Source organism: Hyla sarda, chromosome 7, assembly GCF_029499605.1.
Source record: "Hyla sarda isolate aHylSar1 chromosome 7, aHylSar1.hap1, whole genome shotgun sequence".
NCBI lineage: Eukaryota > Metazoa > Chordata > Amphibia > Anura > Hylidae > Hyla > Hyla sarda.
Genome location: NC_079195.1, coordinates 170,901,856 through 170,914,465, shown reverse-complemented (window position 1 = coordinate 170,914,465; position 12,610 = coordinate 170,901,856). Strand labels below are relative to the sequence as shown.

General features: G+C 45.0%; 1 long non-coding RNA gene across 1 annotated transcript in view; it reads right to left on the bottom strand.

The window, feature by feature from the left end:
* Positions 1-12,610, bottom strand: part of LOC130282727 (uncharacterized) — a 32,881-nt gene that overhangs the window by 359 nt on the left and 19,912 nt on the right. Inside the window, exon 2 of the long non-coding RNA XR_008846499.1 lies at positions 8,317-8,469. This is a non-coding gene — a long non-coding RNA (uncharacterized LOC130282727). The remainder of the gene's footprint in view (positions 1-8,316; positions 8,470-12,610) is intronic.

Below are 12,610 nucleotides of genomic sequence, written 5' to 3'. Positions count from 1 at the left end.
TATGAATAGATACAAATGTTACATATCAAAACAAAGATAGAGAACATGTAGCGATCAGTCAATTGAGAGGTTAAAGGGGTACTCTGGTGGAAAACATTTTTTTTAAATCAACTGGTGCCAATAAGTTAAACAGATTTGTAAATTACTTTTATTAAAAAATCTTAATCCTTCCAGTATTAGCTGCTGAATAGTAACATAGTAACATAGTTCATAAGGTTGAAAAAAGACCAGAGTCCATCACGTTCAACCTATATCCTTAATGAGTCCCTGCTGAGTTAATCCAGAGGAAGGCAAAAAAAACTCATACTAGAGGTAAAAAATTCCTTCCCGACTCCAAATATGGCAGTCAGAATAAATCCCTGGATCAACGTTCTGTCCCTATAAATCTATTATACATAACCAGCGATGTTATTACTCTCAAAAAATGCATCCAGACCCCTTTTAAATTCTTTTACAGAGTGCCTCCGGCTCCTTTTTGTGCCCCGCTCCGGCTCACCGTCTATCGGCCCGGGCCTCCTATGTACGCGCGGCTCACCATGTCACGTGACGTCACGCTGAGTCCCAGAATTCAGGGGCCGGCGTGACGGTGGGCGGTGCGTGGAGACATTACCATGCAGCAACTTCTCTGCTTCTCTGACCATGAGTGAATGTGAAGTTTCTGCACTCAATTCCTAGGGGTACTAGCACTACTATCTACCTGCCTACTGGGTCTGGGGGGAGGGGTTTAATCTGGAGGTACTACCTTCCTACGGGGGGGGGTAAATCTAGGCCCCTCCCCAGTAGGCAGGTAGTACCCCCTGATTAACTCCCTCTTCCCCCCCCAGTAGGAAGGTAGTATCCCCAGATTAACCCCCTCTTCCCCCCAGTAAGAAGGTAGTACCCCCAGATTAACCCCCTCTTCCCCCCAGTAGGCAGGTAGCACCCCCAGATTAACCCCCTCTTCTGGGGGTACTGCCTACTGGGGGGAAGAGGGGGTTAATCTGGGGGTACTACCTTCCTACTGGGGGGGAGGGGGTTAAACTGCCCCCCTAAGTAGGCAGGTAACCCCCTCTTCCCCCAGTAGGAAGGTAGTACCCCCAGATTAACCCCATCTTCCCCCCAGTAGGCAGGTAGTACCCCCAGATTAACCCCCTCTTCTGGGGGTACTGCCTACTGGGGGGAAGAGGGGGTTAATCTGGGAGTACTACCTTCCTACTGGGAGAAGAGGGGGTTAATCTGGGGGTACTACCTGCCTAATGGGGGGAAGAGGGGGTTAATCTGGGGGTACTGCCTTCCTACTGGGGGGAAGAGGGGGTTAATCTGGGGGTACTACCTGCCTACTGGGGGGGCCCAGATTAACCCCCTCTTCCTCCAGTAGGAAGGTAGTACCCCCAGATTAACCCTCTCTTCCCCCCAGTAGGCAGGTAGTACCCCCAGATTAACCCCCTCTCCCCCCCCCCGTAGAAAGGTAGGGGGGGAGGGGGTTGATCTGGGGGTACTACCTTCCTACTGGGGGGGAGAGGGGGTTAATCTGCCCCCCCTCAGTAGGCAGGTAGTACCCCCAGATTAACCCCCTCTTCCCCCCAGTAGGAAGGTAGTACCCCCAGGTTAACCCCCTCTTCTGGGGGTACTGCCTACTGGGGGGAAGGGGTTAATCTGGGGGTACTACCTGCCTACTGGGCGGAGGGGGTTAATCTGGGGTACTACCTGCCTACTGGGGGAAGGGAGTTAATCTGGGGGTGCTTCATGCCTACTAGGGGGGGGCAAAGGTTAATCTGGGGGTACTACCTGCCTACTGGGGGGGAGAGGTCTAATATGGGGCTACAACCTGTCTACTGGGGGGGGGGGAAGGGGGTGATCTGGGGGTACTACCTGCCTACTTGGTGTCAATCTGGGGGTACTACCTGCCTACTAGGGGAAGGGGGTCAATCTGGGGGTACTACATACCTACTGGGGGGAGGGGGTCAATCTGGGGGTACTACCTGCCTACTGGGGATCTAATTTGGGGGCACTACCTGTCTATTGGGACGGGGGGGGGGGGTGTTAACATAGGGGGAGAATGTCACATGGGGAAGATGAGATGGTGTAGGGCTGGGAAGGGGAGAATGTGACATGGGGGATAGAAATGAAATGGGGAGAAATGAGTGGTGCATATATAATGGGGGAATAGATGTAAAATGGGGGGAGATTGGACATGAAATGGGAGGATTTCACTGTTTGTTTATAATATTGAAATTGCAATATTTAGGTCCATAATCGCAATCGCACAGTTTCCCCATATTATGCAGCCCTACTAGCTATGTACCTGGCTACTTAACTACCGACATCAGTGTTTCCCAACCAGGGTGCAAAACTATGACTCCCAGCATGCCCGGAAAGCCAGAGGTCGTCTGGGCTCTGTAGTTTTGCAACAGCTGGAGGCACCATGGTTGGGGACTGTTGGGCACCATGCTCTGTTAATGAGTGGGACACCAAGGGGGGCATTATTACAGGCCTATAGATGAGGAGATTGTGTAGTGTTAAGGAGAGCACTGGAAAAATGCAGAGTCTAAGATGCTTGTTCTGCAGATGAAGAGAGATGAAGTTTTGGCTGGAAGAAGACATCATGGCGGTCTGAGTTGGACGGGAAAGAAAAGGAAAGAGGACGACGCTGATCAGAAAAGACGTGACCTGTGACTTCCTTCATGTAGCTGTAATCACTTATATTGGGTATATATCCTGTGTACAGTTGGTATATAATATCTATATGGTCCTGTATATACAATCTTTTTTGCGTGCGTAAGGTGTGTGTGTGTGGGGGGGGGCCTCCATGTCTATTTTGCTTGGGGCCCCCAAATTCATTCAAACGGCCCTGGTGTAGCCATGTACCGCCGGCTTGTGTAGTTAATAAATGCGGATCGCAGGAGAGGGATCTGCAGTGATCTTCCCTTCTGCCCTTGGACTACTACTCCTATCATGGGACAGAGCCTGTCCCATGATGGGAGTAGTTGTAGTACCGCAGCGCTGCTGAGGGATGGTACTTGCACATCTCCCCTGGCTGCGAGACTTTTAGGACTACTACTCCCATCATGGACAGACTCTGTCCATGATGGGAGTTGTAGTCCAGGGGCTGAGGTGCAGATCGCGCCGGGTCATTCTGCAGAGACCCGCTGTGATCCGCATTTATTAAGTTAACAAACCGGCAGCACGTGCGTCTACACTGCGCTGCCGCCGACTCCTATATACACTGTCATAATTCATAATCCCCGCCGCTGGGAGAGGGGAGCTCTGATTGGTCAATAGCTATTAACCAATCAGAGCTCCCGTGTTCCGGCGGGGAATATGAATTATGACAATGTACAGGGTGGGCCATTTACATGGATACACCTTAATAAAATGAGAATGGTTGGTAATATTAACTTCCTGTTTGTGGTACATTAGTATATATGAGGGGGGAAACTTTTAAAGATGGTTGGTTACCATGGCGGCCATTTTGAAGTTGGCCATTTTTAATCCAACTTTAGTTTTTTCAATAGGAAGAGGGTCATGTGACCCATCAAACTTATTGGGAATTCCACAAGAAAAACAATGATGTGCTTGTTTTTTACATAACTTTATTCTTTCATGAGTTATTTAAAAGTTTCTGACCACTTATAAAATGTGTTCAATGTGCTGCCCATTGTGTTGGATTGTCAATGCAACCCTCCTCTCCCACTCTTCTTACGCTGATAGCAACACAGCAGGAGAAATGCTAGCACAGGCTTCCAGTATCCGTAGTTTCAGGTGCTGCACATCTCGTATCTTCACAGCATAGACAATTGCCTTCAGATGACCCCCAAAGATAAAAGTCTAAGGGGGTCAGATCGGGAGACTTTGGGGGCCATTCAACTGGCCCACGACAACCAATCCACTTACCAGGAAACTGTTCATCTAGGAATGCTCGGACCTGACACCCATAATGTGGTAGTGCACCATCTTGCCGGAAAAACTCAGGGAACGTACCAGCTTCAGTGCATAAAGAGGGAAACACAACATCATGTAGGCCACTGGATATGCAAAATTGCTACATGATGATGTGTTTCCCTCTTTATGCCACAAACAGGAAGTTAATATCACCAACCATTCCCATTTGTATCCATATAAATGGCCCACCCTGTATATAGAAGCCGGTGGTACATGCGACACTATACATGCTACACTGTGCTGCCTCCGGCTCCTATACACACTGTCATAATTCATAATCCCCGCCGCCGGAACACGGAAGCTCTGATTGGTCAATAGCTATTAACCAATCAGAGCTCCACTCTCCTAGCGGGGATTATGAATTATGACAGTGTATATAGAAGCCGGCGGTTCATGCGACTACACTACACTGCGCTGCCGCCAGATCCTGTATACTGTTCTGATAATTCATAATAGTAGCTAGGAATCCCTGACTTTCAACTGCAGCTTCATCTTCAGTTATTTCTAGTAATAACTGCTCAGCTGCACTTGGCGGTTCTGAATGTATTTTTTTTGGACTTATGCTTGACAAAAGATTGAGCCATGGCAAGGATTATGCTCAGGTAATGTTTTAAAACTTTAAAGAATTACGGAGAAATGAATTCACACTTGACAGCAAAGTAAAAAAGCTTGGAGAATGATGAGGAAAGACTTTCTAGCTACTTGCTTAGTAGTATACCTTCAGAAGTTACTTTGTGAGGTGATTGTCAAAGTTTGACTTTCATGCGCAAAATTTACTAATGCCGTGCGACATTTTAATAAATCATGCGCACAAAAGAAAAACTAAAGCAAAAAAAAAAAAAAAACTACATAGATAATGACTTTCAGAAACAACCTTTGATAAATTCCCCTCAATATTTATTAACAGAAGTAAAATAAAATCAAACCTATATATGTTGGGTATCAATTTAATCGTATTGATCTATAGAATAAAAATACTGAAAAGTGCACTGCGTATAATCGGAAGCCCACAAAAGTTACAAAATCTTTTTTTTCAATTATGCCCCACAAATGTTTTTTTCTGGTTTCACCATTAATTTTGTGGTGAAATGATTGATACTATTACAAAGTAAAATTGGTGGCACAAAAAACAAGTTTTCATATGGGTCTTTAGGTGGAAAATTGAAAGGGTTATGATTTTTAGAAGGTGAGGAGGAAAAATGAAAGTGCAAAAATGAAAGTCCTTAAGGGGTTAAATATGATGTTCCTGATCGTGCACAGTGAAAGGCATAAATGCAAAAAATTACAAATGCCAAAATTGCTGATTTTTGGTCACATCATATTACAGAAAAAAAACGTAATAAAAAGTAATCAAAAAGTCATATATACACAAAAGTAGTACCGTTAAAAACTACAGTTCATGGCTCAAAAGATAAACCCTAACATAGCTCCGTAGGTGTAGACATAAAAATGTTATTGGGGTCAGAACATGGCATTGAAAAAACTTTTTTTTTCTTTTCCGAGTATTACATTTTTTTTTTACCTTAAAATGAAACAAAAATTATCCAAGTTTCATATCATTGCAATCATACTGACTGAAGATAGCATGTCATATTTACCATATTGTAAACCCTGAAAAAAAATGATTGCCCCACAAAATTACACAATTCTATATTTTTTCAATTTTGCCTTACATATATATATTTTTTTGGTTCCGTCATACATTTTATGATAAAATAAAGTGTGCCAATGAAAAGTACAACTTGTCCCCCCAAAAATAAGCCCTATTACAACTTTGTCAATGGAAAAATAAAAAAGTTAGGGGGTCTTAGAATGTGAGGAGCAAAAAAAGTGAGCAAAAAAAAAAACCCTCCCGCTGGATCATAAAGTATTAAGGAGGAGGTTTTTCGAAAGGTGATTTTAGGATTAGTGGGGATGATGTCTTTCACATATGGCCTAGCTGGAGGATATTCTGGTGTATTTTTTATGATGGATCATATGTTGTTTGATCGCTCATAAAGGTGGTAGTAAAACTGCAGGCAAGATTTGTGGGTTCAGTTTCTTTGGTGCTGGGTACTAGATAAGTTTTTTTAATCCAGTTTGCTGGATTACTTTTGATAAGAGAAGTTGAGTAGCCTTTGAACTTGAATCTGTTTGTTAAGATTTCAATTTGTTCTACGTAGTCCGCTGGTTATGTACAATTTCTTCTCGCTCTCTTATATTGATCAAAGGGTATGTTATTGAGCTATTTGATATAATGGGCACTGTTGTAGTCCACATAGCTGTTGCTATCCACCGGTTTGAAATTTGTTTTTATATTGATGCTTAAATCCGGAGTATGAAAGCTGTAATTTTTGTAAGTATGTAATTTTTGTGGACCTTGGGAAGTTGGTAGAACAAAGATGCACTGGGTTTCGTGATAGTAATAAAGTCAAATTTTTTTTTTTACTTAAGACACCTGTGTCATAGCCAGTGACTATGAGTTCACTAAGTTCTGGAGGGGTTGGTGGTGAGTGAAATATATCATGTTTCGTCAGAAAGTAAATGATTATCCTCTGCCAGATAGTCCTCATGGACGAGGATTATTAAAGGGGTTCTCCACTGCTTTAACCTTCTTGGGGCAGTTAGGTAGTACTGTGGCTATATGTTATTACCCCTTTGTTTCCTGCTAGTAACGCTACTGTAGTTGGGTTATTTTTTACCTTATTTTCAAACCCGGAAGCTGGTTACTTAATTAGTTTGCTGGCTTTTTTCGACCACTGTTTTTTTTCAGCCGCCGCCATCTTTCCATCGCTACATCACCCTGCAGGGTGTTGTGTTGGAGGCCGGCCTGCCCCACGCTCCGTATGTGCCTGCCTCCCACGCTGATGAATATTCCACCGGCATAATCGCGGACCTCCTTCCTTTCAGCTTCTTATAAGCTGATTGCTGATTGGGCTGCTGGCGGCGAATCGGCTCCGTTGTTGTGCCCATGCGCAGTTCATCCTCGGTCGGGAGGGTCACCTGCGCATGTGCCATTGTGTTTTCAGCTTCGGGACTGACGCGCTGGGGTATTAACACTCCCCAAGGTTTGCTAGGCGCTCTCTGGCAGATGACCCTCCTGACCGAGAACGAACTGCGCATGCGTCCAACAACGGAGCCGATTCGCCGCGAGCAGCCCAATCAGCAATCAGCTTATAAGAAGCTGAAAGGAAGGAGGTCCGCGATTATGACGGTGGAATATTCATCAGCGCGGGAGGCGGGCACGTACAGCGCGTGGGGCAGGCCGGCCTCCAACACAACACCCTGCAGGGTGACGTTGCGATGGAAAGATGGCGGCGGCTGAAAAAAAACAGTGGTCAAAAAAAGCCAGCAAACTAATGAAGTAACCAGCTTCCGGGTTTGAAAATAAGGTAAAAAAATAACCCAACTACAGTAGCGTTACCAGCAGGAAACAAAGGGGTAATTACATATAGCCACAGTACTACCTAACTGCCCCAAGAAGGTTAAAGCAGTGGAGAACCCCTTTAAGTCTCATTAAAATAAACTTTTAACATGTTTGGACATGTCAAAAGTTGTGATCAAATCAGGACTCCTGAGACCCACTGCGATCACAAATAATAGCAGGCTGAGGTGCACAGCAGCATGATCCACTGCCTGGCTTCACAGTGGGGCCTCTGTCCACAAGACAAATGTGGTATATTTTCTGGATTATTTGTGTATGCCCAGGTAGCACATTTGTCTTGGGAACATAGGTTGAGTTCTTTCCTCGCCCCAATGGGAAAATCACACTAGGGCGAGGAGGGAACTATATTTTGTATTTCTCTATGACATGCATTCTTCTCCTTGTACCTAGTGATGATTGGGTTATAAGGAGGAGACTGCATATGCGCACGACTGGAGGGGAAGAAGTCCTCTCCCTGATATTGAGCGCATGACGGTTGATCAACAGTACGAGTTTCGTAGTGTGATCTTTAGTTTTGTAGTGTGTTGCAATCTTATCAGGGCGTCTCTCCACATTCTGATAAGATCCTCAAACTCAGAGCCAGGTCTCCTAACAGGCCTGTCCACGACATCTTACCAAAAGTGGCAATAATGCCTGGCTGAGCTGCTATGGCCAAAAGAGGTTTTTGGTAAGGGAGCTTCTTGAGATTGATTACTAGTACTAGGCACATGGGTGCCTGGTGGTGTCTCCTCCAGAACCACAGTCCCCACTGGTTTGGCAAGGCTGGAGATTGACCTTAAAAAGAAGAAAAGTAAAAAAAATATATAATTTAAACCTTGCTTTCTTCCACCACCAGTGTTTTATTTTTATTTTTATTCTGGATATGGTAGTGAAGCTGCAAACATCCAAGTCGGCAAATTACCCAATTTGTCAAAAATTGCATAGCCCTGCATTCTTTTACAAATGCAAAATAATCAAAAACATACACTTACTGTCTCAGCTCAAAGGAACTCTTGAGAAACTGAAGGGCAGGGACATATCTGTACTGTGATGAGCCCCTGATCCACTCAGCCTTGTCACCTCTTTGGCCAAATCCCAGATGAAGCGATCCCTTACTGACCTCCATCTTGTCTTAATAAGTTCCCCTAAAAAAAATATATATTTTTTGTAATAAAACAAAAATAATATTATAGACATAAAAATAATCAAAAACAGATGGAAAGGGTCGGGAGGAGACCAAACTAATTGTTTGACTTGCACAGGGAACAGAACAGAGCCACCTAGTGGCAGTTGTTTCAGTCACATTAACAACATATAAAGGTTGAGAATTTTAACAGCAAGTAAATAGCAAAGTGTCTTATATTTACATTAGGAACATTATATTAAAAGTTTTTAGTTTGGTGACAGGTACTCTTTAACCTCTTAAGGACACAGGGCGTACATGTGCGCATTGCGCCCATTCCCCTTCTATGAGGCGGGCTCAGGAGCTGACCCCGGGTCATAGTGGGGTGGTCCCTGCGGCTATAGGCCGGGACCTGTGTCTAATGCCGGATGTGATGGTGCACAGGCACCAAAGTATTCCTTATAATTCTTCCTGAGTTTCAGATGTATTCTGTAGGTAACCTAGGTAATTTCTCTTTGTGTTATGGAAGGGACAGGGTGATATGTTGTCATGGTTGAAATTAGGGATCGACCGATATCGGTTTTTTAGGGCCGATACCGATAATCGGTGCAGGTTAGGGCCGATAGCCGATAACTTATACCGATATTCCGGTATAAGTTATCGGCTATTTAACCCCCTGCGACACCGCTGCAGATCATTGATTTAAAGCGGGCGCTTTAAATCAATGATCTGCAGTGGCTTTTGCGGGGCCATAGGCCGCCGCCGCCACCACCCGCTTCTCTCCCCTACCTGCCAGGGTGCTCCGGGCCATCCATCGTTCCTGTAGTGTCCGGGGGCGTTCCGGGTGGAGGGTGGTCCGGTCCGGGCTGTCCTTCTTCTCCGGCGGGCCTCTTCTCCACTCCGGGCAGGCTCCGGCCTAGTACGCTGCATAGACGTCGCTGCGCAGTGACGCCCGTGCGCAGCGACGCACCTGACGTCACGGCGTAGCAGCATCTATGCAGCGTACTAGGCCGGAGCCTGCCCGGAGTGGAGAAGAAGACTGTGGGAGAAGAAGGACAGCCCGGACCGGACCACCCTCCACCCGGAACGCCCCCGGACACTACATGAAGGAAGGATGGCCTGGACCACCCCCATTACGGGTAAGTTTAATTTTTTTATTCACTCGGAGGGTGGGGGAGGGGCCCGACCGGTATAGCGGTATGGGAAAAAATCCATACCGGTATACCGCCTAGCATCACGGTGGGGTGTGCGACGCGGTGCGGTGGGTGCGGTGCGGGGGGCATTATCGGCTTATCGGCAAGATAATTGCCGATACCGATAATGCCCAAAATCGTGATTATCGGCCGATAATATCAGGAAGATGCTGAGCAAAGGAATGCAAATTACTCCTGCTGTTCACATGTGGTCTGGGTGGGGGCTGGATGGACACAGGAAGATGGGGGGATACTGACCAGAGGGATGTAAATTATTCCTGCTGAACACTTCTGATCTGGGGGCAGACACCTTGGAGACGCTGGCAGTGTCCCCCTTCCCCTACAGGAAACTGGGAAGATAAGAAGAGCTGGATGTGGGACTCTAGAGAGTGTGTGATGGCCCAGAGACAGGACCTAATGTGAGGACAGAGCCTGCAGTTGCTGTGATGATCTCTGGGATAAGAGTTGTTGCTAGTACAACACTGCCCTGGAGGTTGTGCCACAGAATCTGGAGAATTGCTTGGATAGAGGAGCAGAGGCTAAGGCCGCCCTCTGGAACAAGGAATCGTGTTGGAGTTATCTGTGGACTTAGCTGTGGACCCCTGTGAACTGAATAGCGGATGTGAGGACCGGACCTCCCAGGGGACTTGAGGTACCACTAGACGTGGAGCTGTTATCTGTAGACTGTGGACAATACATTGGAGTGTGGAGTGTTGGACCCGGAGCTGAATCCCGGGATCTGCAGTTTGTTCCTTCCCCGGTGCCCAGTGACTGTGCCCTTCTGTTGCCCAGATTCCGGATCACCCCTCATTGTGTGGATTGTGTTTTGTTTTGCGAACCTGGTGCTGTTCTCCCACCTGGTGCTGTTGATTGCGTGACAATCCTTACGTTTTGAACTCCGTCACACCGGACATCACCGATTGCGTATACATAAAAAAAAAAACAAGTCCAAATTGCATATTTTTGGTAATTTTATATACCCTAAAAAAAATTATAAAAATCTATCAAAAAGTCCCATCACAACAAAAATGGTGCCAATAAAAACTACAGATGAAAGTGCAAAAAATGAGCCCTCACACATCCCCATATACAGAAAATCTAAAAAGTTATAGGGATCAGAATAGGACAATTTTAGATGTACTCATTTTTGTGCACAGAGTTTTAATTTTTTAACAGAAGTAAAACAAAATCAAACCTATATAAGTTGTGTATCATTTTCATTGTATGGACCTACAGAATAAAGATAAGGTGTCATTTTTACCGAAAACTGCACTGCGTAGAAGTCCTTAAGGGGTTAATCACTACATGGATTTAGATACAGATAAATTAGCAACCACAGTAACTAAATAGTAGTCCTATAGATTATGTGGAACAGTGCCTTTACTGCCACCAACACAATGTTACTTATAATTTTTATTTATTTATTGTTACATGTTTACAAAAAAATATTTTATTCTAGAATAAACTTTCAAAAGATGGACAAACAAGAGGACAACACAATTACATTGTATGGTTACGGAAATACTCAATAATATAAAGTTAATTTGTAAAAGTGCATATGTGCTGCTACTACTGTATATGACTGTAAATTGCCCTTTCCAATAACACTGCTTTAAATGCAAAAGAAAGGTTCTACTAGGGAAAGGGGACGGGGCATGGAAAACAAGGGTTAAATGCACATTGTCACAAATAAAGTGCAATTAATAAATACCAACTCACCCTCTAATAATACATTCAGGAGAGGAGCTATGCAAAGGTAAATATAATAAGACAAGCAGCGATATAAGGCAAGGCAAGAAACAGGCAAAAGTAGAGTACTGTAATCCCTAGATGCACCCCCCAAACGTGCACATTTCATGTTATATGTACCTAACCATGCAATAGGAGACCTTACAATTAGATGTGGGAAATAATCATAATATACACACCCTACCTAATAGCATCCGTGTTATGTTGACAGACAGAATACACTGTATTAGAGTACCAGTGCAGTGTATTATATCAGCAAATTGCTGATAACTGTCAATCCACTTGGGGGACTAGTAAAACAGGGCCATCAGCCAAAAAAATAAAAAAGGATTTTGTAAAGTGGCAATACAAATTCTTATTAGTACTTTTAATGTTTCTAATGTGGCAATGCATACCTCCTAACGGTCCCAGATCCGGCGGCCCCCACATGTCCCACATTTAACTGTGGGTAAGTTTGACATGGTGAAGAGCCATTGGCTCCTCACCCTGTCAATCACTCATGTGCCCGTGGCTACATTTCGCCAGAAAACACATTCCTCTGTGCTCTGGCAGCTCCGGCGCATGAGTGATGTCATCAGACACCGGAGCGCAGAGTAAGAGGAAAGAAGAGGCCATGCTGAGGGAGCCACTGGAGTTCACAAGAAGAAGACAGAAGAGCTGTGGGAGGGAGGGGTGGGGTAACTGCTGCTGCCTACTATGAGGAAACTGCTGCCTAATATGGGGGAAACTGCTGCTGCCTACTATGTGGAAACTGCTGCTGCGTACTATGATGGAAACTATTGCTTAATATGGGGGTACTGCTGCTTATAACAAACACTTACATTGATGTGATCTAAGGTGATACAAGGTGCTCAACTCCAAGTGCAATTGTGCACCTACGTTGGAGTGGAGGACCTGCACCTATGGATCACAATGTGGTTTCACAACTGTGATTAATGTAAACATTGACATTAGCTAACCCTCAAAACTGATGTAAAATTGAGACATTAGCCAGTATATCCTTATATGAAGGACACACTTGAGCCCGCACACCACGCCAAGGTTTCTCAAATGGTGCGGGTCCTATCAACTAACCTACCTGGCAAGATAAATAAAACCAGGAACCAAATTACGGCAGCCATAGGCCCGACTTGCAGATTGCTCCTCAGTCACCTCCAGTGTGAATCTAAGCACACATACAATGGGAGGGAGTAGACAAGCTACAAGCCCCACCCTGGTTGG